Below are 27469 nucleotides of genomic sequence, written 5' to 3'. Positions count from 1 at the left end.
CAACTTGATTAATCACTTCCTAACCCTCTTCTTTCATTCTTGCCACTTCTACTTCTATAAAGTGTGCTTCTGGTGTGAACATTTGGCCTGGCAATGCAGCCTCCACTTTGGATACTCACATACCTTATTAAAGTGCCTGGGTTTGAGTCCTGGCTTCACTCTCCATTCCAGCTTCCTGCTAATATACACCCTGTGAAGCATCCTGTGATAGCTCAAATAGCTGATACCCACTGCTCGCATGGGGTATCTAGATTGAGTTCTGAACTCCTGGCTTTGGCCTGGGGAGTGATTAGTGGATGGAGTCAGTCTCTCTCTCTCTCTGTCTCTCTCTCTCTCTCTCTCTCTCTCTGAATATATAAAATATAAAAAAAAGTTGTTGGAAAAATTGAAGGATTATAAAAAAGTAAAGAAAGAAGGAGGATGGTTTGAAGGAGAGGTAGGGAGGCAAGCATGCTTATATTCTTAGAATTGTATCTATGAAACACACAAAATCTGTTTTCATATTAATAACATTTTTAAGACTCCAAAAATGAATTTAAAAAATAAATTGAGCATTCTGAAGCAAATGTTTGCTTTTGTTTTCTTTGAAGCATTTCAGTAGTTCCTCCTGCACTGGAATACTCTGACCTCATCTCTTACTGATCTGTGTCTTACCCACTCACTTTTGATAAAATCGTTATCCATTACTTCCAGGCCATTGTGGTTACTACTCTCTCTCTCTCTCTCTCTCTGGGAGTCCATTTTTACATCTTCCCTTGGCTAATATTAACTTTTCTTGGTGACATGATATCAATGTCACCTCTACTGGGAAGCTTTCTTTGAACCCACCCCCAAGGCTGAGAGGCAGGTCTTCACCCCCTGGACTTTGTTTCCTTATCACTTACTACACTGTTTTATAATTGTTTCCTTATGAGCCCATATTCCTAACTCTATTCTAAACTCATTAATGTTGTATTTTGTACATTGATCCCAAGACTCTTAACACTTTGTTGGCATTGAATAAATATTCGAGCAATGACTGCACCATCATATGGGTAGTCACAGAAAAAGTGAACAAATCAAACATGTTTCTTTGGATAAATATGGAAAAGTTCTGTCAAATGTTTTCATTTTTACTATTTGAATTTCTGTTGTAGGTAGCTGAATAATTGGAGAAACTATTTTGTTAGCTATTAGTGTCCTTATGTAAAAGTCTCTTTGAGGAAGTACACAGTCCTTGGGGGTAACAAATACTAATACATGGTTACTTAATTTTATCCTGTTTTTACTAATGTAGCTTTCAAAAGAGAAGCAATTCATTAGGAATATTAAAGGTAATGGAGTTAAAATCTGTTTTTAGAAATTATTAACCCTTTGCTGTGTATTTAGTAAACAGCATTGATATTAGATTACGAGGTAAATAAAAGCTTCATAGATACCCTCTACAAAAAAATCTGTGATGATCTGATTGGTTCAACTTGTCTCATGGTGTGAATGAGGTGAAAGATATGGTAGACAATTTATTTTGATGCAGAAGAAATTCCCCTTGGATTTATTTACTACTTATACAAAGTTGTAGAATCATACCACCAAATATCAATAGTACAATAACATATAATGTGATCATAAGGCGAATTGAACTGATTTTGAGAGGAATGTTAGAATGTTGGAATGTAATTATTTGTAGTCATTTATTTATAATTCACACTGTTCTCAAAAAAACGCATTAACACTAGAGTAAGAACATTAACAATATAGCAGCATAAATTTAAGTAGCAAAAATGATCAAAGAGATGAAGCTAAGAGTAAAATTATTATGTAAGAAGCGCTCCTAAAGTCCAATAACACTAGCTATAGTCCTTTGCTGATACCTAGTGTGAATTTGTTACGATTAGAGGCTTATCTGAGAAAAGTGGATCCACCTGCCTCCCCTTGCTTAGTCATTATGTCTTCTCACAGCTCAAAACAGTAGAAAAATCAGCATAGCATGGCCAGCTCATCCCCAGTCTCATTCTATAAACTGCAAATTTCTTTCTTGTTGAATATGGAGACTTGCTCATTTAAGCAAAAACACACCTTATGGATAGCAGTCTCCAAACCACCCAGGGAGACAATGTGCCAGGCAAGTCAGATTAGTGAGGAAGGAATGCAAAGCTTTAGTGACAGTGCTTTTTACTGCCTGAATTCCACACACATTGAGGTCCACCTCAACTCCACTTTTAGACTCTGCTTAGTTACCATCCTTAGAACCACTATGGCTGTTTGCAGAAGGTCCAAAACTTGTTTGTCTCCTCAAAAACCCTCCTTTCCCTGTGTTTGCCTTTGATAATGTGTGGTAAATGTGGCATAACAAAAGTACACACTCCCTGTAAAATCTACTTCCTTCTTGCCCTGCAAATTTATGCTAAGGGCATTTAAACTGATCTTCTTACTGGAGCCACATCCAAAATTGGCAGCGATTTCTTTCCTTGCTATTAGAAATTGTCTGAAAAATCTCATGCTCTCAGAATTTAAAATTTATATCCAATGTAGCCCAATCCTTAACTACCTTGCGGGAAATGAAGGGATACTCTAAATTACTCAGATTAATCATGGTCCCCACACCTGGGGAAAAGTGTAGTTGAAACACTTGAGCCATAAAACCAGATGGTACACTTTGTTTATATAAGCTGTTTGCCTAGAAACTGAACCAGATTTGTAAACACTAAGTCAATATTTGAGGGTTAGGTGCCAGCTGTTTTTCAGGATGCCGTTAAGTGACTGGAGCTCATCAGCGGGTCTCAAATAAGAGGCATCTTTCAGCCTGGCCACTGTACCTACATTCCTGTGTTTCACAGCAGCCAGGTGAGCATTTTAGCAATTTCCACAGGACTCAACAAACCCAACACAGATTGTCACCACACTGCTATGATTTCTTCTCAAGAGTTTTATTCATTTAGTGCGGGCAATAACTAACTAATGGACTGACTGTTTATTTGCTTGCCATCTCTTCCTACATGCTCACTGACCAATGATTCACTTCGACTTGCATGTGGTTTTCGTTTAATTTGCCATTTTACTGTTGCCAGGGACCCCAGTGGTTTACACTTGCCATGCACCAATAAATGTTTTTATAATTGGAGAGATCTGTTGTTCTCCTCGATGCCACCTGGCAAAGGGGCCTTAAAAGCAAATTAATAATAAGTACAGTTAAATGAGTATTTTATCAAATTATTTGTTTGGGGACAGATGAAATCAATATATGTAATTCCAACAATAAAGTAATAAAATAGTTGTTTCTATGACTCTTACCTCATCAAGCCAAACATTTTAGCAAAAGCTGATGTTGGTTTTCAAGTTTATATGTTTACTTCCATTAAATGAGAATGTAATTCCACCCAGGTCCCATGTATATATTTCCTGTCTTATTAAATGGAAACTCTATGGATAACAAAGGAAGTTAATATTTATAGGAGAGTCTTGTTTGAAATAGGAAGGAAGATTTAGTAGTAACATGTTCTGTGAAAATGAAATTTGAAATCAGATTACTGGTTATTTGTCATTTAATAATTTGTTGGTTATATCAGCAAGTCAACCCCTCAGAGTGTATTTCTTCCTCTAAAATAGGGATTTTATGAGTATTGATTCAAATAGCACATGTAAAAATACATTAAACTATAGTTACTTAGTAAATCATTATTACTATTATTCATATCATAATTTAAATGCATTAAATATGTAGTTTTAAAAAGCATGCTATGGCTTTAAGCTCAACAGTATAAACTAGATTTATGGAAAGTGGACTACTTTTAAGATGTCAGTTCATTCCAAAACAATTTATAGATAAAGATGTAAATGTATTAAGTTAGGTGTATTTAGACTTGATGAAGTTTTGACCAAAATACCAGGGTTTGGAAAGATAATGTGGGGAGAAGATTGTGGTGCTGATTGGTAATATAGTTGTAAATTTGCATGAAGGAGTAAATTAATAACACTATTACAGATAAATTTGACAAATAGAGGGATTATTACAGTCTAAAATACTATAAAATTAAAATATTTTTAAAATGGTTTAGAAATGATATTTGAATTAACTGATGCATCAGAACAGAACAGCCTTGATCTAGCATATCTTTTCATGAAGGATGTTGTAGAGTAGGAAATATCAGTTATATAATAAATGGTGCTGAAACAATCAACTATATAAAAAATGTAACAATGGCATCCATGTATATTTAGGTGGATTAAAAAATAGATGTATAGAGACAACAAAATTAGGAAAAATGCAGGGTACTAACTAAAGTTGGTAAAGGAAACTGCTTTTCTAAGCATGATATTATTATAAATAAAGGAAAATTTCTTGATCACCTATAAAAGGAAGTTATATCTGAACTTATTACTTTGTTTTTCTTTTTAAGATATAATTGTACATATTTTTGGAGTACCATGTGATAATTCAGACAATGTGCAAAGATCAAATCAGCATAATTATGAGTTCCATATTATTACCATTTCTTTATATTTGAGAACTTTGAACTCCTCTCTTCTAGATTTTCATAAAATTGATAATAGTCTTTTGCAACTATAGCCACTAGGAATCTATCTCAAAGAAACAGTCACATAAACAAAGATTTGTAAACTAATTATTAGTTACATCTTTTTGTTGGATTTTAATATATAAACTGCTATTTGAAATGCTTTTGCTGCATTGTAATGTAAAAAACAAGTGCAGAGTACAGCATTCTTATCTCTGAAAATATGGGAGAGAGTGATGGACAAATGTAGAAGGAGGCAGGAAGCACACCAAAGGAAGAGAAGGGTGGAAGGATTTTTACTGAACTACATATGTTTCTCAGTTAGTTCATTCATTAATTTATTCATTTCTGAGACATTCATGATCTTTTAGTGATTAGCAAAGGTCTAAATCATTGGGAATATATTAGTGAAGAAAATTATATCATCAGTAAACATGGGTAGTTTGACTTCTTTTCCTATTTGTGTACCTCTTATTTCATTCTCTTGCCTAATGGCTCTGGCTAAATCTTTCATTTCTGTATTGAAAAAGAGTAGTGAGATCATTCTTGTCTGATTCCATATTTTAAAGGAATTGCTTTCAGGTTTTCCCCATTTAATATGATATTTGCTGTGAGTTTGTCACATATATCCTTTATTGAGGTTGAGGTATGTTATTTTAGTCGTAATTTCTTCAAAGTTTTTTTTTTTTTCTAAAATCTATATAGGTGTTTAATTTATTGAATGCTTTTTATAAAGCTGTTGAGATGACTGGATTTTATCCTTTATTCTGTGAATATGTAATATTACATTTATTGACTTGAATATGTTTGCAGATGACATGATTACAGAAAGAAACCAAAATACTCCACTAAGAAGATATTAGGAATGATAAATAAATTCAGCATTGTTGAAGGATACAAAAATCAACACTCAAAAACAGTAGCATTTGTATATAATAATTACAAACTTACCGAGAGAAAAATTATAATAGCAGTCCCACTCACAATAGTTACTAAAATTATCTTGGAATACATTCAGTGAAGGATCTCAAAGACCTTTACAAGGAAAATTACAAAACACATATGGAAGAAATTGAACAGGACATAAAATGATGGGAAAACCTCCCATATTCATGTATTATAATTGTTAATATTTTCAAAATGTCAGTTATCACCCAAAGTAATTTATAGATTTAATTCAACCCCAATCAAAATGCTAATGACAGTCTTAACAGAACTAGAGAAAAGAATCCAAAAGACCTTCCTAAAATCAAAGCAATTTTTAACAATAAGAACTAGGCTGAAGGCATCTCAGTACCAGATTTCAAGTCATACTATACTGTAACCAAACAGTATGGTACTAGAATAAAAAAATAGATGGATAGACCTATGGAACAGAAAAGAAATACCAAAATAGAGTTGCATATCTTCAGTCAATTTATCTTTGATAAAGAAGCTAAAAATATGTCCTGGAGAAGATCATTTCTTCAATAAATGATGCTGGGAAAACTGGATATACAAAAGTAAAAGATGGAAACAAGACCTCACTCCTACTTCTTTATACAAAAATCATCCCAAAAATGCACCAAAGAAATAAATGTAAGGCCTGAAGCCATGAAACTATTAAAAGAAAACACTGGGGAAACACTTCAAGATATTGGCATAGACAACAGCTTTTTGGTTAAGACCACAAAATACTGATAGCAAAAACAAGAAAGGCAAATTGGATTGCATTAAGTTAAGACTCTTCTGCATAGCAATGGAAACAATTAATAGAGTGGAAAATATAACCAATTAAGTTAGAAAGTTTGCAAACTATTCATGTGACAAAGGATTAATATCCAAGATATGTAAGGACTCAGAAAACCTAGCAATAGAATGAGAGCCAATCCAGTCAAGAAATGGTCAAAGAAACTGGATAAACCTTCTCAGAAGAAGAAATACAGTCGGCCAAGAGACACATGAAAAAATGCTCAATGTCATTAATTATTAGGAAAATGAAATCAAAACCACAGTGAGGTATCATATTAATGCAGTTAGAATGGCAATATCAAAAAAGATAAAAATAACAACTGCTAATGATTTGTAGGAAAGGGAACTGTTAATAACTGCTGATAGGAATGTAAAATACTACAGCCATTATGGAGAACAGTGTGGAGATTCCTTAGAAAACCACAAAGTAGATCTACTGTGTAACTCAGCTATCCCCCTTCTGGTTCTATACCCAAAGGACATGAAATCAGCAAATGAAAGAGATACCTGCACTCTCATGTTCATTGTGACACAATTCACAATAGCTAAGCTATATAATCAACCTAGGTATCCATTAAGATGAATGAATAAACAAATTGTGCTTCATTATTTTGCCATAAAAAGAAGGAAATCCACATTTTCAGTAAAATAAGTGAAATTGAAGATCATTATGTTAGGTGAAATAAGCCAGACACATAAAAACAAATACAGTATGTTCTCTCTCATATGTATAATTAAAAATAACAAATATTCAATACAGATTTAAAATAGTGCTTACTAGAATCTGTAAACAGTGAGGGGAAGTGGAAAGGGAAGGTTGAATGATGAATAATGGGAAATAGACCCTAATGATTGGAGTGTCACAGATTCTGGTGTTTTGCAGCGCAGTGGAGTGACTATGGCTCACAGGGATGCATAGCATTGTGTATAAAAAATAACTGAGAGGAGTTAGCAGGCTCCAAACACAAAGAAAATGTAAGGAAATGGAGTAACGGGATGCTTGATATGGTCAGTTTAGCCTATGTATAGATAACAAAAAAGTGCATGATACCCCTTAAAAGTTTGCAAGTATTATATGTCAAACTAAAATTTTTAAAGAATAAAAGACAAAGATCCCTGCAATGTGACTCTGAAGGTAATTCTTACAAAATTCAAGATGGTAATTTGCTTCTCTGTTTTATATATATTTTGTGATTTTTTAGGTATTTAAACTTAATATGAATTTTAAATCCCTCTAAAATAACTATTATTATTATGATTAAATATACAAAACAATTAAGACTCATCAATTTAATTTTGACAAGTTTTCTAAAGTAAATAAATCAGTTATTAACAATACATGCAAGATTATATTATGTTGCAGCCATGCTATGGCATTACAGTGCTATTAACAGAAAGAATTAAAGCCTTTGTTATCTGTTAATCTGAAAGTATGTGCATAATGTTATTTAAAAAGAGAAATGCAAGCTGAAGAGTAATTTGTCAAGTGTGACTCACATTTTGTAGAGCAAACAAATGAAAAACTCTTGACCCCTGCTAATCTAATGGGGTACATTTGGTTATGGAATGGTTGTGGATGAAATTTTAAAAGTACATACACCCAATATTATTAATTACATGGTTAGATATGGCCTGTGATAGGGTGAGAAATTATTTTCTTTTGAGTGACTTTGCAAATTACTATGACTTTACAGTAAATTTTACTTTTAAATATTTGTTTTGGAATCTAAAAATATTAAAGTTTTTAAAAAGAGAAAATAGCTTGCAATAATTCCCATTTGATATTACAACTATTCAACATACATTATTTGTCACATGGTAGGTGAAATAAATCAGGCAAAGAAATTCAAATACTTCAGGATCGCACTCATATTTGGATTCTAACACAGCTGATCACATCGAAATTGAGAGTAGAGTGGTGATTAGCAGAGCCTTTGAGAATATAAGGTATGGAGGGATGAGGAAAGGTTAAAAGTTCTAAGTTATATAGTAAGATATAAATAAGAAGTTCTAGTGTTCTTATAATTATCACCATAAGATAATTATAGATAGTGGTAACATGTTGTTTCTTTTTCTAAAGTAAAAATAAAATCTGGAGAGGAAATTGAGGCTTTCACCATAAAGAAATGACAAATAATTAGATAAATAGATTTACCAGATTTGAGCATTACACAAAGTATGTCAAAATACATATATGTGCTCTATAAATATGTAAAATTTTGTACCAGTTAAATTCAGAAAATAATATGACTATTTTTCTGTGTGTCTTTATGCACTGGACAATTTATATACAATAATTTTCTGGAATAGTCTAGTAATAATTCAGCAAACAGGTAGAATGAGGCAGTATCTGAAATTAAATATGCATAAAGAACATTTCTAAATGGTGACTGTTGCTTACCACCCAGGAAAATATATCTTTTAACTATTTACATTATTTTCTCAGTAATTCTTTTAGAAAATTAGAGAAAGAACTTTAGAGGCCTTCTATTTATCTGTATTCACATAATTACTAGGGAAACCAATATATTTGTTATTTTTTATTTTGTTTAATATATCTGTGATTATTTCTCCAAATAATCAGTAATCAATTTTTATTCATAATCCAAAATGTTAGAAATGCTGTTTGGAAATACTTTGACCTCAAATTCCCTTTATACACTTGAAAAATATTGAAGAATCAAAAGGCTTTTGATTGTTTGGGTTATATTGACTGATGGAAATGCATTGTTTAGAAATTATTAGAAATTAACTCAAAAGGATTCTTTATTCATTCCTTGACAAAAATTAGTCATAACATGTTGTTATTACCTGGATTTTATTTTAAAAATCACTATTTAAAAAAGGAAAAGGATTTTTAAAGATATTTACAAATATCTTTTAATATATAGCTTAATAAAAGACTGCTGGATACTTGTAATATGCTTCAGTTTACTGGAAAAACTGCATTGTACACTGTGAGAGAAAAGAATAAAAATAAAAATAAAATTTAATATTATTATGAAAGTACTGGGGATACCATGATACTTTTGATAAAAGGATCTCTAGAATAAGACCATACCTTGAGACTACTGGATTAGAATACTCATTTAGTAACAGCTGTAACGTAATGGAACGAAGCAAATAGGCTGCATGTATTTCAACTACATATTTTAATATAGATGGAGGATGCATGAAAAGTAGGCTGCTGGAACATACTCGTTCCAAAAGAAAGAGGAACTGAGCTGTTTTCATGTGGATTGGAGGGAAGAGAATAGACGTTCCTGGGGACCCCTGGCAAGATCAGTGATGTGAATCATTCTAATTGTTCCTTCACTGTCTTTCATTTTCTACATTCTAGAAGGAACCATCTACCTAGTGAAGGTAGATTATTTACTGTGCCTTTTCTTTCACATGTGAGGAAAGGTAAACTTTGGCCCCTTGATTTCAAGTCAGAGGCAGAATTTTTCCTAAAATCAAAAAGAAATATTTGATGCTGGAAGGGCAAAAGGAAGACAAATGTGCACAACTGTTCCAAGTGGAGAATTCCCACTAATATTATCTATTGTTCCTCAACTTGAAAATATTCTGGTTCCCAATAATATTCTGTGTGTTGACCTTGAAGCAAATTCACACCTAGGAAGTTAATTGTTAGGTACTGGGGTTGTTAATAACTATATGGCAAGAAGCACTTTACTGAAGAAAGACAAAAAATTAAGATTTGAACAATGAACAAATTATTTCACATTATCCAAATAACATTTTATGAAGGACTACCTTGTAAATCCCTTGAAATTGTGCTGAGTCTGAAGATATCATTAAACACCATTATAGGAAAATTAATGTTAATTGTTGTTGTGAGCCTGACCTCCAAGTCAACCTCCTTAGGACGGTACCACTTTCCAACCCTAAACATTTGCCAAATGTTGTGTTCTGTATAATTATCCATCTGCTAATATAAATGGTATTCGATAGGAAGAAACCTGTGCATAAGATTTGCTTCTAAATTGTTATTCATATTTCAAAGTTTAGAAACTTTCAGCAGATACTTTGAGTGGCATATTTGTTGGAATGTGGTAAGCCCCTACTTTACAAACTCTCCTTTAATGGTAAGTCTCTGAAGAAAAGCCAGCTTAATCAAAAAGAAGGTCGCAGCCCCTTTCACTTGTGCCAGAAAGGTCTTTCTAACACGGGTAATTTTGAAGAGAACCAAAGAAGTAATTAAGCTGCCAATAATTACAGAAGACTCTTGCAGAAGAAATTGCCCTTGCCCCCTATTTATTTTGGTCAAGAAATGTCTTACAGGATTTTATTTTTATCTATGACTAGTACTGAAAGTTAATCTTTTATTCCATGCTAAGATAAAGTCAGGGCAGAAAAATGATATACTGAAAAAGCAACAATGACTAGCTTCTGTGATATGTCTTTAACTTTAAAATGTAGATTCACAATTAAAAGCCTGGCAATATCAGTGTTAGTTTGCCAAACGACCTCTATCCTGCTAGGAACATCTTAGATCACACTCAATGGATATTGGACAATGGCAATCACGAGCAAGCTTATCTACTTTTGTTAGTTACAATTTTAAATTCATGCATTTTATACTTCTTCAGGTTGTTAAGAATTCTCAGAAAGTTAGGATTCAAATATTAAATATTTTCAAAATTTATTTTAAATAAATATTTAGGACAGTAATACTGAACTTCAAGTAGGATTGCAGTGTAATGCCAGTCATGGATGAATATAAGAATAAGCTGGAAGTCATTTGAAGGAGAATTATATATGGTTTTAATAGCAAGCTGATAACAGCAAATTGAAATAATAATTTTATTTTAATTAAAATTTATTAAAAATTGCATGCTATAACTGATGAAATCTTTACTTAGTATATACTAAATCGATCTTCTGTATATAAAGATAATTGAAAATAGAAAAAGGTGTTAAATTGGAAATTGCATAGGAAATTAATTAATTCTTAAAAAAATATCATGTAGGATCGCTGTCCTTAATGTGCTGTACATTGTGATTTAATGCTATAACTAGTACTCCAACAGTATTTTTCACTTGGTGTTGCTATGTGAGGGCAAATTGTTGAAATCTTTACTTAATATATACTAAACTGATCTTCTGTATATAAAGAGAATTGAAAACGAATCTTGATGTGAATGGAAGGGGAGAGGGAGTGGGAAAGGGGAGGGAAGTTATGGGGGGGGGAGCCATTGTAATCCATAAGCTGTACTTTGGAAATTTATATTCATTAAATAAAAGTTTTAAAAAAAATTTTAAAAATTGCATGCTATTCTCACTAGGTGTTAGGCAAATGTAAATATTTTAATTTCTTTTTCCAAATTGTGCATGAATTGAATTCAGTTAAGACTTTCAATTTAAATAATTATAGTTTTGTTGCTCAAAGTTATACCCTAGTCATCATGAGTCTCTCCATTGGTGACTTGTTATAACTAAGGTTTTTTAGACTCAAAACTTCCAAGATATCTGGTTAAATGTTACTAGTTCTTGGAGCTGAGTTATGGGTACATGGAAATTAATGGAATTCTGCCTTCTTTGAATTGTTTGAAGTATTCCATAAGAAAGGTATGAAAAATTATGTGGTTATAAATAGCCTAAGGGCTTGAAGTAGCAGTCAGTGAAGAAAAAACTATGTCAGAAGTATAAAAATATTTTGTGGAGAAGAGGTAAATGTGTATAGATGCTGCCTCTTGTTTAAAAGTTTTGAAGAAATGAAAATAAAAATTCTGTCACAGGAAAGAGTGGGTAAATATTAACCTTGGGACAAAGGAGGCCAAATTTGGAGATTGGGAGAGAAAGAAGCAGAGTAAATGCAAGCATGGAACAGGGAGAAAGTGAAGAATGAGAGTTTACTTCACAGAAGGGGAGATCACCCAAAGGAAATTATTTGATTTTGTTTATACATTTTTATTTATTAGAGAGAGAGATAAAGAGAGAGAGAAAGAGACTCCCATCCACTGGTTAACTCACTTAATGCCTGAAGCCCTATACCTAGGAGCTGGGAGCATAACCTAGGTCTTTTAAAAAAAAATTTTTTTTATTTATTTGATAGGTAGAGTTATACACAGTGAGAGAGACAGAGAGAAAGGTCTTCCTTCCGTGGGTTCACTCCCTAAATGGCCGCTATGGCCAGTGCTGAGCCGATCAGAAGCCAGGAGCCAGGTGCTTCTTCCTGGTCTCCCACTTGGGCACTTGGGCTATCCTCCACTGCCCTCCCGGGCCACAGCAGAGAGCTGGAATGGAAGAGGAGTGGTCGGGACTAGAACCTGGTGCCAATATGGGATGCCGGCGCCGCAGGCGGAGGATTAACCAAGTGAGCCACAGCGCTGGCCCAAACTAGGTCTTGATTGTGGCACCTAATCACTTGAGCAGCCATCAGCATTGGATCAGGATCTGGAAGTGAGAATGAGCCAAGACACTGTGATGTGGGATGTGAGCATCTTAACTGTCCAAGAAGATAATAGATTTTAATTACCTCGTACACAAAGAGAAATCAGCTGATTTGAGATCTAGCACTGCTTATCGTCCAAGTGATCATAATTATCTCTTGCTAATTTTTTGTATCCAATTACTTATAATCCTTCATTTTCTTTAAAAAAAAATTATGTATATATTTGAAAGGTAGAGTGACAGAGACAGAGAGGAAGAGGGTAGAGAGAAATCTTCCACCCACTGTTTCACTCCCCAAATGCCCATAACAGTCAGAAGCCTGAAACTATTCAGGTCACCCAGGTGGGTGACAAGGGACTAGTATATCAGCCATCATCTGCTGTTTAGCAGAGAGCTGGATCACAAATAGAACAGCAAGGACTCAACCCTGTGCTGTGATTTGGGATGACAGCATTGGAAGCATCTTATGTGCTATACCAATGTTGGATCCCTTTCCTTTTCATCTCCAATACCACTTTCTGGAGATGCTTAGCAATTTCTGACTCTCAGGAGAGAGTTGAAGCTGAATAAATTTTTGGAATGAGGAAGCCTTTCATTAAAAATATGTTTGCTTATTTTTATGTAAGAGGTAATAAAAACCTAGTTGGGGTAAGCATGTCATGGAAACTTAACAAATAAGAAATGTTTCTTTAGGTGGTATGAAGTTAAGCATGGAATTCCACAATCAGGAATGGTTTTGTGAATCTAGTTCTGAGTTCTCTTCATGATACTCCTTTTGTTACAGACATAGTTTGTGCCTGTATTTTCCATTACCGTTTCCCTTACATTTGTTTAACTGCATTTGCCCTTCATTCTGTAGTTAGCATGTGTATTCAATAAAGATCCCCCTAAAAACTTTTTTAAAAAATCCTTATTCATGTAACCAATTAATCTTTTTTAAAGATTTATTTATTGGAAAGGCACAGTTACAGCGAGAGAAAGACAGGCAGAGACAGAGATCTTCCATAGACTAGTTCACTCTCTAAATGGCCACAATGGCTGGAGATGGGTCCATCCAAAGACAGGGGGTAGGAGCTTCTACCAGGTGTCTCATGTGGGTGCAGTGACCCAACTTGGGGCATCCTCTGCTGGGAGCTGGATCAGAAGTGGAGCAGCTGGGACTCAAACCAGAGTCCATACGGGATGCTGGCATCACCTGCTATGCCATAGTGCCAGCCTCACCAATTAACCTTTACTTATGATGAATCATCCTCTCTGAGGAAGGCAAGACCAAGAAAGTTAAAGGAGTCCCTATTGATATCATTGTGGTGAAACATCAAGAAAATCTGGCTTAAAGATGCCTCAGGACAGTTACAGTTTATTCTGTCTCCAAGTACGTCCCTCCTTCCTGTCCTGTCTCTCCTCTCCTCCTCTTCCCTCCGCAGTCTTTTCCTTTCATTCTTCCTTCTTCCACATTTTCCTTTCTTTTTTTCTCTCTCACTCTTCCTGGTTTCCTCTCTCCCTCTTTCCTTGACATCTTTCTTCTGATCCTTGTTTTCTATCGCTGCATAGCAAACTTCCTCAGAGTCAGTTGTGTAGAGCATCACTTTAACATTCCCATGAATTCTGCAGTTCAGGAACTTAGGAAGTATGTAACAGGAATGGCTTGTCTTGTTTCCACAATGTCAGAGGCTTCATTTGGAAGGATTTAAATGATTGGAAGCTAGGATAATCTGAACATATTTTCATTGGGTATGATTCAAAAGTTATTAGTGGGAGGGGAGTGAACACCTAAAGTGTGCTCATTCTATATGTCTTTGGCTTCCTCACAGCATGGAAGCCTTAGGATGTCAGACTTTTTACTTAATCATTCAGGATTTCAAAAATAAATATTCCAGCAGTCGTAACTGAGGAAGCAAGGACTTTATGACTTTGTTGAAGAAATCACATAGCATCACAGTCTATTGATTGGGATTAAGATCCCACTTCTCTATTGGAGGAGTATCAAAGAAATCCCAACTGTATTTTATTACTGCCACAATTCCTTTGAAGGGGTCTTGGAACTTCCTGTCCACGTCTGCCCATTCATATGAGACAATACATTCAATGAGGTTTGTATGGTGTCTCTGATCTTCACTTAACTTATTCATCTATTGCTGTGAAGTAAAATGCTTTATTCAAGTGTAAGGTTAATAAACCAATTAATTCAAGAAGTAAAGTAATTTTTAAATTTCTTTTAAATACACTGGAATATTAATAGTGAAATAAGTTAGCATTAAATGCAATGGCATTAATAAAGAAACACTACTATGAATCTATAATATCTGTACACAAGCTTCTCTAAGTATTTTTTCAATGGGCCTCAAGTCCAAAGATCTGGATTGGGAGGTGTCACTGCCGTCAAGGAAGCTCATGCATGAAAATGGAACACATGTATTTGAGCCATTTGAGTATTCTTTTTTCTTCCTTCATTTTCACTAGTAATCAGAAGGTAACCTGTAAATTCAAAGATTACATTTCATAACTGAGTACAAAGATAGACCGTGGACTGAATCAAAGTGAGGATTTCCAGAGAACTTGCTCTTTGTTTTTTCAGCTGGGAATGACATGCCTGGCATATTTCAGAGGCTAGCCACATGTGTTGTATCACTAAATAGAGACATAGCAGCAAAACTCCCAACATCATTTAGACACTGTAGATTTCTCAGTTCAGTGATCTTGATGTTGATAGAGACAGACTTCCCTTGAAAGCGCAATGATCTGCATGCCTTTTGATCATTGTGTTGGTGCAGACTCATATTATTTCACATGAAAACTAGTAAGATCCAGTTTCTTTATTTCTTTGTGAAATAATTTCATACATTTGTACTTTCAGAAGATTTAAAGTGGGTTCTGTTAATAAACTAACTACAACCGCTATGGCTACAACATCTTCCTGGTAGAAGATTAGAAAAGGTATAAATATATTCACAAGGGAAAGTTTAGTTTTCTATAGCATTTCAGACAACTTGACTAGGTACTTCGGTGACATGTCTGTCACTTCAGACAGATTAGTATTGAAATTGTAGCACTTCACAATTGAAGTGTATTACACACTTGAGATACAATAAACTACTGTATTTGAATTGAATCATACAATCATAGACATTAGAACCAGAAAAGACCTATCAGGTTATCATGTCCATCCACTGCGATTCGGCATTGCTATTTATGACACATTTTTGCATATAGAGTTAAATCCCTCAAACAATAGGACTTCTATCACCATGCCAAGAACATTTTTTTTCTTTTGTTGTCTGATAGATTTGCTTATTGAAACAACTTTTTCCTTATATTCAACAAAATTTTTTTCTCAATTTCTCCCCAAGCTTGTCAAACCCTATTCCTTATACCTAAAATCTTTTTTCTCTTTTATCTCTTCTTAGAGTAACACTGTTAGAAAGACTGAGCCATTGAAGGACCATACTTTAAACTTCAAAATTATGATTTCCTTTCTGGCAGCACAATATGATTTTTTTTTTAGGTTGGTTTCTCCATGAAACAGATGCTGAGACCAGGATGAAAGTGTAAATTGATGGGAGTTGTTAAGGAAGAGAGACCTGAAAGAAAAGAAGGCAACAACAACTGAATGATTAGATCAGTTGCCATTGTGGATGAGTGGAGCTTCATCCCATAGTTGTGTGGATGAGTAGCATAGAATATGGACATCAGAATTTTTATTTTGAGGGACAAGAAAGCGCAGGTACCTACATACCAGCTCTTGTCAGCCACGGAGTGCAGGCTGCTCCCAGTGTTAATTACCTGGAACTGCTGGCTTACTGCATTGTGACCCACTGAGAAAGCTCTTAGAGCAATGAAATTCTGAACTTCTGTACAATACAATGATAAGGCCAGATAGGATCTGGGTGGGACAGAGTCTGCTAAAAGTTATGTTCACTGATGAGTTGAACTGCATTGAATCTTGATTGTATGATATTTGAAATTAGTTTTCAAGTAACCATCTTTTTCTGGGTGAAAGATATATTACTACATAATACTGGAAGTGTTTTTCCTCTATAAAATGGCAGGATTTAATTTGGGAAGATATATATTTAACAAGTTATGCTTGTTCACAAGTACAGCAACCCTCAAGTAGAATCGCCTTTAACTAAAAAGACAGACACTTGAAGGATATAAAAATACATTTCTTAAAAACTAAAATTTAACTTTTATAGAAAAAAAAATTGACATGAGCATATATAGTGAGTATATGTATGGATTATCCATGTTCCTAGTAAAAGTATATGTGGGACTAGTGCTATGGCACAGCAGGTTAAAGCCCTGGCCTGCAGCACCAGCATCCCATGTGGGCACCAGTTCAGGTCCCAGCTGCTTCACTTCCAGTTCAGCTCTCTGCTATGGCCTGGGAAAGCAGCGCAGGAGAGCCCTCGTCCTTGGGCTCCTGCATCCAAGTGGGAGACCCGAAAGAAGCACCTGGCTCCTGGCTTCAGATTGGCTCAGCTCCAGCTGTTGAGGCCATCTGGAGAGTGAACCAGTGGATGGAAGACCTCTCTCTGTCTCTACCTCTTTCTGTAACTCTTTCAAGTAAATTAATTTTTTTAAAAGTATATGTTTTATTATTGTATTAATCATTATATTTTAATATTTACTCATAAATTCAAACTTAAAAAACACATTTCATATGAAGAATGAGATTGAATTACCATATTCACACAACAGCATGTTTCTCAAAACAATGTGTAGCTAACATAATTCATTCTCTTTAAGTGTAGTACACAGAGACATAGTTCAGAGTTTATGATTTCTTTTTTGATATTGTAGTCATGAAAGAAAATTCAACTGAGTCTTATATGTCCACTTTTTATTTGTCTGTAGTATCATGTTTTCCAGAATTGGAGAGAGTTTTGTTTGAAACAACTTCAGAATGGCATATTTATAACCATTACATATTGAAAGTTTTAAACATTCAAAAACATTTTAATGAATTTGAATACATGTATTTGGTAGTATATATTTGCATATTAACTTTGATTTAAAAACTATATGCATGAAATTGAAAATTTTCTGAAAAATCTTGATTGTAAAATTTTTTAATTTCACTTTTTATTTGATTTTTCCTTAATTTATTAGAAATTTAATGAAATATACAAGACATTATCTATGGATAACTCAATGAAGGACAGGAAATAAGTATAATTTTAGGTAATTAAGTTATATTAGTTAATGGCTTATTTATTCAAGTCCATGAACTTTATTCATACAAGAAATTTCTGACTTTTACTCAGAGCTTCTGTGTTCTTATGTTGAAGAGAGTTATGACTTGAGTACTTGTTTGGTTTCCAATCTCACAGATTATGAGCACCAAAATAGAAAATGCAAAAGGTCTCCTACAAATGGATACAGTTACAGAACTGATCATATTTGCTAGAATAGTCAGAATCTTCAGAATTGTCAGCAACTCAGGATACCACTCCCAGAATTTCTCTTTCAGTGAATCTGAGTTGCTCTTAGGGAATTTGTATTTCTAACAAGTTTTGGGTGATTCAAATGCTGTTGATCTAGAATCCACTCTTTGAGAACCACTGGGGTGGGTAATGAACAAAGAGAAATAGAGAAACTATGAAAAGTAAACCAGTATGAAACGCTGGGACAGGACCACTAGATGTAGGGGAAACATTCCTGCCCAAATTGGTAGATTGTATGGTCATCATTACATTTTATATTGTAAAATTATATCTAAAGGTATAATTATTTTCCTAAGTTTTATTTATTTGAAAGTCAGAGTTACAGAGAGAGGAAGAGAAATAGAAAGAGATCTTCCTTCTACTGGTTCACTCCCCAGATGGACATAACAGCCAGTAGAAGGCCAGCTGAAGCCAGGAGCCAGGAGCTTCTTCCAGGTCTCCCATGGGTAGCATGGGCCCAAGTATTTGGGCCATCTTCTGCTGCTTTCCCAGGCCATTAGCAGAGAGTTGGATTAGAAGTAGAGCAGCCAAGACACGAACTGGCACCCATATCATATGCTTGCATTGCACTATTCTACAACACTGGCCCCATAGAGATAATTCAGATTTATCAAGAAAAATAAGTACATAAACATTCAGGAGGTAGTTACAATGCTTCTAAAACCATTTATATAATTTGGCTGACTAGAAGGAGCCTTTGCCTATAAAAGGGTAAAATATTAGTTATCTGGAAAATGCAACCATCCAAGATAATTCCTTGTCCAGGTATCTGGAATCTTTGAATCTTACCATTTATGGGTAAAGAAGTTTTGCTGATGTAAGTTAATAATCAAAATGGGGAGATTATCCGGAAAGACCTAGATGTTCTCAATGTAGTCACAAAGGTTTTTATAATAGGACGGTGGAACCTCAGAATGAGTGTAAGGAATATGACAGTGGAAGCAAAGAATGGAATAAGATGGCCACAAGGCAATTAATGACAGCAACTTTCAGTGATACTTTCAGTATACTTTCAGTGATAATGGTTCTGGCCTATGCTTACCAATAAATAGACTTTAAGAAATGTACTAGTGCAATTCAAATAAATCATCCTTTAAATGCTTACCTTTATTACTAAAGCAGATATAGATGTAACCAAAGGCTAAAACACATACAGATATGACACCAAAATATATGCTTTTACAATGATAAATCACTAATAGTCAGAGACTAAATTTATTTTAGATTGTTGTGTTATTTCAAGTTTTCCAATCATAGCTTTGTAATATAACTTTTCCAAATGTGGGTACAGTTCTCTAATAAATACTCCTGATGGATTGTAGACAGTTATTATTTAAAAACATACGTTACATATCATTATTTGAAAATTCATGAAACAAACATTACACTATGAAAATTGATGTAAGAAATAAAAATATCTTTTTATAAGAATCAAATTGCATCAGGATGCTTTTGGGAGCAGAAAACCAAAACGGATTACATAGTGAAGGATTTATCAATTCACACAAAAAAATCTGAAAATAAGACACCACAGGCCTTAAAAATTCAGTGTCATAACAATGCCATTACGTGTCTATATTCTTCCAGTGTTTCCTTTTTGCCCTCCTCAGCCTTCTGGCCTTGACCTCAGACTTAGCGCTAAGACCACCAGGTGACTCTCATTTTGCACATAGCCCCATAAATGTCAGAGAAAAGGCAGTTTCTCAATGTTCCTTTTTTTAAATAAGAAAATATTTTCTGTAAGTTTCCTAACAAATTATTCTAAACTTTAAAATTTAATATTTTCATTGAATGGCAAATATTCAGTGGATCTTGACAGGCATAAGACATACATTTTGTTTCTGTTTGGATGAGTTTATATTTAGTTGTAAGACAGCTGTTTTCTGGTGAAAGCAATGAGTTGGGAAGGGGAGGAAAAAAGAGGACAGAATACCATAATCAGCTAAGAAGTGGAGACAACAGAAATATACTTTACTGCCTTTGTCAAAAGTTTTCTCTGTGTATAATATACTTTAAATTTTAATTTGCTAAAATTTAAATTGGCTGTTTTCCCATAAAGCACTTTAGAATCCCATTTCCCTCCAAAGATAATCCTATTCCAAAGGAAAACTAAGAATTAATGTACAATAAATCTTTGTCTAAATAGTTTCTGCCCCATCCTCTTTGCAAATCACCTACTAAATGCATTTGCATTTTAACTTACAATAACAACTGCTTTCATTATTTTTGTTTATTTATTTGTTCTTACCTGTTTCTGTTTTCTGTCTTGCCTTTTTGTTTGCTATTTGGCACATAGACTGTCATGAAGGGCTTCTAACTGCTTTTATTGAATCTTTTTTTTTTTTTTTTTTACCATATCTGACTCATCCTGCAAACCTATGCTTAATTAATTGTCATAAAAGACCATTCTTTCTGTGCTGTTCCTGCTCACATTTGATGGTTCTATCCCACTGTCTTTCTCCTGAAACCTGGTTCCTCTTTCAGTGTTTTATTTTATTTTATTTTATTTTTGACAGGCAGAGTGGACAGTGAGAGGGAGAGACAGAGAGAAAGGTCTTCCTTTTTGCCGCTGGTTCACCCTCCAATGGCCGCTGCGGCCGGCGCACCGCACTGATCCGAAGCCAGGAGCCAGGTGCTTCTCCTGGTCTCCAATGGGGTACAGGGCCCAAGGACTTGGGCCATCCTCCACTGCACTCCCTGGCCACAGCAGAGAGCTGGCCTGGAAGAGGGGCAACCGGGACTAGAACCCGGTGTGCCGGCGCCGCAAGGCGGAGGATTAGCCTAGTGAGCCGCGGCGCCAGCCCCTCTTTCAGTGTTTTCTAAAACACGCAATTCTAATGGACTAGCTCAAGTCAGAAACCTGAGTCTTTCTCAGATATCTCCGTAAAACTTACGTAGTCTTCATGCATCCCCAAGGGCTGCTGACTGTGCCCTAAGTATGTCATAAATTAGTTCACTGCCTCCAGTTTCATATCTCCTATGCTAATACACATTGCAGTTTCCCTGCTTTGCATTCTGCAAAAGCCAGCCAACTGTTTTAATTCACCTACTCTTCCCTTTCATTTCTGAAATCCACATTTTCCATAGAGCTACAAGATGAATTTAAATCGTGCAAATTTAATCATTACTGCCATCTTCTCATTCCCTCTTTATCTCCCATACCCTTCCCCTGTTGCTTAAAGCCCTTCGATTTTCCTATAATTATTAGGATGAGCACCTAATTCCTCAAGTTCATTTGCATTCAAGACAGTAGCTGTAAGATCTATAGCATTTTCCCTCAACCATCATGAATCATCTCTCTATCTACATTGGCTTTCAAGTCCTTATTCACTAAAAAAAAAAAAAAAAAAAAAAATAGGGACTTTTATTGCCTTTATTATTTGTCAAGGGTGAGGAACATCCAATCCATAGGCCCTATAAGACCTGTGAAAATTATTTGGTCTGGCCCTGCCAAGGCAACTGCGGTGGGGAATCAAAATTTGACACATCCATAGCAGGCTAATTTTTAAGTTGGTAATTTTGTATGGCATGTGAGTGATGTTTTAATTATCCAGATGACTCTTGGAAGAAAAAAGTTTCCCCACAATGTTAGTCCTAATTTGATATCATCTCAAATGTTATTTTTAAAAATATTTTTATTTGAAAGGCAAAATTATACAGAGATTGAGAAACCGAAGGAAATCTTCCTTCCTCTGGTTCTTTCCGCAAAGGACTACATGAACAGGAGCTGTACCAGTCTGAAGCCAGGAACCATGAATCCCCTCAGGGTCCCCCATGTGGGTGGCAGAGACCCATGGACTTGGGCCATTTTCTGCTGCTTTCCCAGACACATTAGCAGGGAGCTGGGTCAGAAGTGGAACTCAAACTGGTGCTCACAGGAGTTGCCTGCATCACAGTCAGAGGCTTAATGCACTGCTCCACAACACAACCGACCCCTCAAATGTTGATTATTTAAGGATGCTTTCTTCAAAGCAAATTTCTGAAGTCACATTTCTGTTATTCGCTCTCATATCACTATGAACCTCTCCTTCCTTAATCATATTACACATTACATATAATTACATATAATTACTTCTATGTATTTACTTACATTATTTTAATTTTCTTTGGATTATGGACACCATGAAGGAAGGAATTATGTCTCCATTTGTAGTCAATATTAAATCCATATCATTACATGAATAAAGAAAAAGAGACCTTTTTTCTAGGTAGGATGAATTCTAATCACAATTGTTAGTCTTTTAAGATAACCCGTAATTTATTGCTCCTATCTTGATAACCTTCCTTTTCATAAGATATGAAAGATGCAGAGAGAGAGAATCTCTGAATCTCTAGAGGAGGTGTTTTGGGTTTTTGTTTTTGCCTTTGAAATTTTAAAACATAGTCCTTGAAGGCTGAAGAGAAGGCATGAATATAGTGTATGAAAAGATAAAAGTGAAAAGCTGACAGTTCTAAGATTCCCTGTGTTCTTCGGAAGGTTTACAAATAATTTTGAAAAATAAAAGAAAAAGGAGGACAATTAATTTGCAATGGATTATGACTAAAATAAAACCATGTACAAATATAACACTATGCCCTAAAATAGAACCACTTGCCCTAAGTATTAATAACATGAAGATTGTTCTGAACAACTTGAACTGAAATTTTTTGAATTGATAATATCAGGTCTTTATATTTCTGCAATAAATTATGCATTTCAGCACTCACATATGATTAGATTGGTTGTATTGAGATTTTTGTTCCAATAACTAATGTGTGTGGATTGATGGTTGAGAGAAAAGAATCTTCTTGTTCTGTGAGACATAGCATGTACTACAGACAGTCTTAGCAAGGGCACATCAGATGCTGAGACAAAAGCAACATTTTGTGTGGATGGAACTTTATAGCACATAAGGCATCTGATAGTAGGAAAGTTAGAGCTGCAACAAAGTTCAAGGAGAGTAAATACCAGAAACAGAAAAAAAATTCTTACCCTATTGAATAAAATAAAATCTTAGACTGAAGTGTATCAGTCAGTATTCTTGTTAACTATATGTAAAAAATGAAATGTGACTACTTACGAGACTGAAGTAGGCAGGCATACAGGCTAAAATTGATCAGATTTGTGCACTGGAAGACCATGCCTTCACCACGCCCCTGTGTGACCTCATGTCCCTAGCTGAGGCCTTTGCCACGCCCCTGTGTGGCCTCATTCCCCTACCTGGCCACACCTGGGTGCCCACCAGCCAATCAGGTTAATTAACTACTCCTCTTTGGAAGTGGGTTAAAAGCCGGGACAAGGTGTGGCCTGGCCCCACTCTTCTGCTTTTCTTCCCTGGCCTCTTGCCAGGACAGGGCTTGCTGTAGCCCTGCGCCTCCAGGGCGCATGGCCTTAGGGCCATATGCTCTAGGCTTCCTGGCCCAGATACTGGCCTAGATGCTCTTCCACGTGGCTGATTCCTGGTGCTCGGTATGAACCCCTATTCACCTCTCTCTCTTAAATAAAGTTCTCACTAATTAAAGCTGAAAATGTACCATGCTGTCTCATTTATCTGTGCCGATATTTAGAATTCTTCTCTAAATATTAGGCAAGAACCCTCTTGGACTTATTAATATTGGGGATTTAGTAATAAGCCCGTGGTGAAATCGTATGGCACCCCAAATTTGGGTAGCATATGTGGCACCACAGATAGCACTGCTGGGGAACTCTAAAGGGCCACATTTTAGTGTAAATTTTAGGGGGGCTTCTCTGATTTCAAGAGCAAGTTTCAAATTTAAATTTTTTCTTTTAAAGTTTTTAATCTTAATGTTAGTTTTTAACAGAATCAATGTAATTTGTAGATATAATTCTAAGATGATAATGATATTCTTTTCTTCCTTCCCTCTCTGCCTCTTTTCCCTTCTCTCCTTCCCATCCTTCTTCCTTCTCCCTTTCTTTCTGTCCTTTTTTAGTTTTTGAGATAACATAATTTAAATTTACATTACAGTAAGAAGGCTTAATACTTCAAATAAGAAGTTTAACAAGTGAAAAGCAAAAAAGACTCTAGTGAGAATTTAAACCACAGCTATAAACAATAATTGAATTTTTATCATCACAGTCTCAGAATAACTCAATTAACCAGTTATACTTTATTGAATTCATTTTGCTGAAGTAGCTTCCCATTATTCATGTTGTGTTTAAGCCTTGATAATTATTTTCATTTTCTACTTTATTTTCTGGTCGACTTAGGATATCTTTGACCTCAAAATCAAAGAATGAAATGAGTCTCAATATTTCACGGTTGAGGATTTATAGTTCTGGAAATATTATTTCTCCTCAAAGCAAAAGCATGGATCATGGAAAAAAAAATTTTTAATGGGATTCATTGTAAAAAACCAACAAGGTATAATCAATAAATAAGGAACAGATTGGAAGTACATATCCTCTTATGTGATTATAGTTTATGATACAATATCTAATACTATACCAACATACCAACAGATATGCTTTCTTGCTGCTTAACTGCTAAGTTGCTTTAAATAATTGCTTCTCTGTATCCTATCAGTAGTACAATGAGGCATTGCCCAAAAATGTTGGAGGAACAGATCTCAAGGAAGAGTACCCAAAACCTTCTGCTGATTGGTAGTTATAATTCATTTGGATGGTAGGGTAGGGGAAGGTGACAGAACTCTGAGCCCTCAAGTCTAAACCATGGGCAGTGAAAAATCCCATGTGAAGGATTTTAGCCACTCTATCTTGCTGGAGAGGCTTCCAATCTACCCCCACCCCTCACCCACTACCACCACAAACAAAACACCCAATTATTTTTCTTTCTAGTAGAGGACCCTAATTAGGCTCTAATTAGCATATGAATAGAGGAAACAAGAGGGTAGACTGCTTTTAGTGCTGGAAGCTGTTATCCCAGTGATCTCTTAATACTTCCTGATGCTTAGAAAATCCCTGGAAAACAGGAACACAAGGATTAGGCCACACTAGCCCATTTCAGGCAGGTTAAAATAATCAAGGTAAGCAATGTGCTTCTTCCCTTAGCTATACAATTTCAATATTATCTTGGAGTCCTTTTTATGTACAATTGAATATATATATATATACTCCAAGATAATATCGAAATTGTATAGCTAAGGGAAGAAGCACATTGATATATATATATATATATATATATATATATATATATACTGGTGCTTTTAGACTAGGACTGAACATAAGGTTCCCAAATAGAAGCAATGTTTGTAAAAATCTGTAAGGAATCCTTCCAGAAACAAGGTGAACTGACAAACTTAACAAACTATTTTTCTTTGAAAAATAAAAGCCCTAGGTGAATCAATATCAAAGATACTGAGATGTTCCCCACTAGAAAAACATTCAGTTTAGTAGCCAGCACGCGTTATACTTCACATTACAAAACTGTACATATTTTTTGCACTTCAGAAGGAAATTGCAGCATATTTTATGTAGATCTCTCCATAGAAATTGCAGTTTGTAGCCATTTTCTTATTCAACAACTGCTTTACCTTGTGCCTGCTGTGTACATGGCCCTCTGCAATGATTGGGAATTAAATTAAAAAGGAATGAAGAGATGGCCGGCTCCGCGGCTCAATAGGCTAATCCTCCGCCTTGCGGCGCCGGCAAACCGGGTTCTAGTCCCGGTCGGGGCACCGATCCTGTCCCGGGTGCCCCTCTTCCAGGCCAGCTCTCTGCTGTGGCTAGGGAGTGCAGTGGAGGATGGCCCAAGTCCTTGGGCCCTGTACCCCATGGGAGACCAGGAGAAGCACCTGGCTCCTGCCATCGGATCAGCGCGGTGCGCCGGCCGCAGCGCGCCTACCGCGGTGGCCATTGGAGGGTGAACCAATGGCAAAAGGAAGACCTTTCTCTCTGTCTCTCTCTCTCACTGTCCACTCTGCCTGTCAAAAAAAAAAAAAAAAATGAAGAGAAGGTGCTGAAAATCCATTGAGGCAGCTGGCCTAGTAAATAAGTGAGTGCATTACAGCTTGGTAAGTGCAACTCTGTGGACCCAAACGGAGCTGTGTGCAGGCCCAAGAAAAGGTCCCCCAGGTGGCCCCTAGGAAAGACTTCACCAAGGAAAAGAGTGGAGTATGGTGCTCCGCAATGATGGAAATTTACTAAGCAGTGCAGAATTGGAAATACTCAATATGGGCAGAGCCTAAATAACATTCCTGATAACTCAGAAATGTGAAAATTTACAAAATATTGATAGATTTATTTACTTTGAAGTGAGGAAATTCCTTGAAAGTGAGAGCTGGATTCTCTCACAGTGAGTTTTTGAGGGTGGGCAAGGTGAGGGGGGTGTAGGGAAGAGCAGGAGAGCCTAATCTCCTAAGCCATGCATATGTAGAACTCTTCAGTGCAAAGGCTTTCCTTACCATTCCTTATTTGATCCTCACCATAGCCCTATGAGCTGAAACAGGCAGGTGCAGAGTATTATTTCCCCCAATTCATGGTTGAGAAAACTGAGATATGAAGAGATTAGGTAACTTGCCTAGAGTCAAACAATTGCTTAGTGGTCCCTGGAGACACAAAGGCACAAATCTCTCAACCTCTTGATGAGGCTTAGTTCTAGTAGATCACACTGCCTTGAGGTCAATACGCCCTTGGCCCTTCTTCTGCTGTGATATGCATTTTATTGAGAAAAGCTTTGTATTCTCCCTCTACAAAGTAACATGCACACACACATGTGATTATGAACACACATACATATAGTGGTTATATTATGATGTCTGGGAATTCATAGAATCTACCCAAATTCTACAAAAGCCTGCAATGGAAAAAAATAAGTCATTTAATAATTGTGGGTAAAGATTTGCAGGGAGACAACTTCTCTAGTTGTGTGACTGGACTTTATGATTCTGAAAAATTTTCTCAGTATAAACACATGCCTCCTAGGGGCTGGTGCTATTGCGCAGTGGGTTAACGCCCTGGCCTGAAGCACAGGCATCCCATGTGGGCGCCAGTTCGAGACTCGGCTGCTCACCCTGTCCAGTTCTCTGCTATGGCCTGGGGAAGCAGTGGAAGATGGCCCAACTCCTTGGGCCCCTGCACCCACATGGGAGATCTAGAAGAAGCTCCAGGCTCCTGGCTTTGGATCGGCACAGCTCCAGCTGTTGCAGCCATCTGGGGAGTGAACCATTGGATGGAAGACCTCTCCCTCTCTCTCTCTGCCTCTCCTCTCTCTGTGTAACTCTGACTTTCAAATAAATAAAAAAATTAAAAATAAAAAAAAATAAACATATGCCTCCTGAACGGCAGTGCAAATCACAATGGGGGAGTTTAATTTTGCTGCTACAGTACTTGCCTCACTGCCTATATGGTGGTTCATGGTCGAGATCTGGGATTTGTCCCAGGCACTTCACCTTGTTGTATTCTGAGTTTTGAAAATGAGGAACCGACATGCCACCTGAATGGAATTA

Source organism: Lepus europaeus, chromosome 15 (assembly GCF_033115175.1).
Source record: "Lepus europaeus isolate LE1 chromosome 15, mLepTim1.pri, whole genome shotgun sequence".
NCBI classification, from domain to species: domain Eukaryota; kingdom Metazoa; phylum Chordata; class Mammalia; order Lagomorpha; family Leporidae; genus Lepus; species Lepus europaeus.
The sequence above is the reverse complement of the archived record's forward strand: the minus strand, read 5'-3'. Positions refer to the sequence as shown.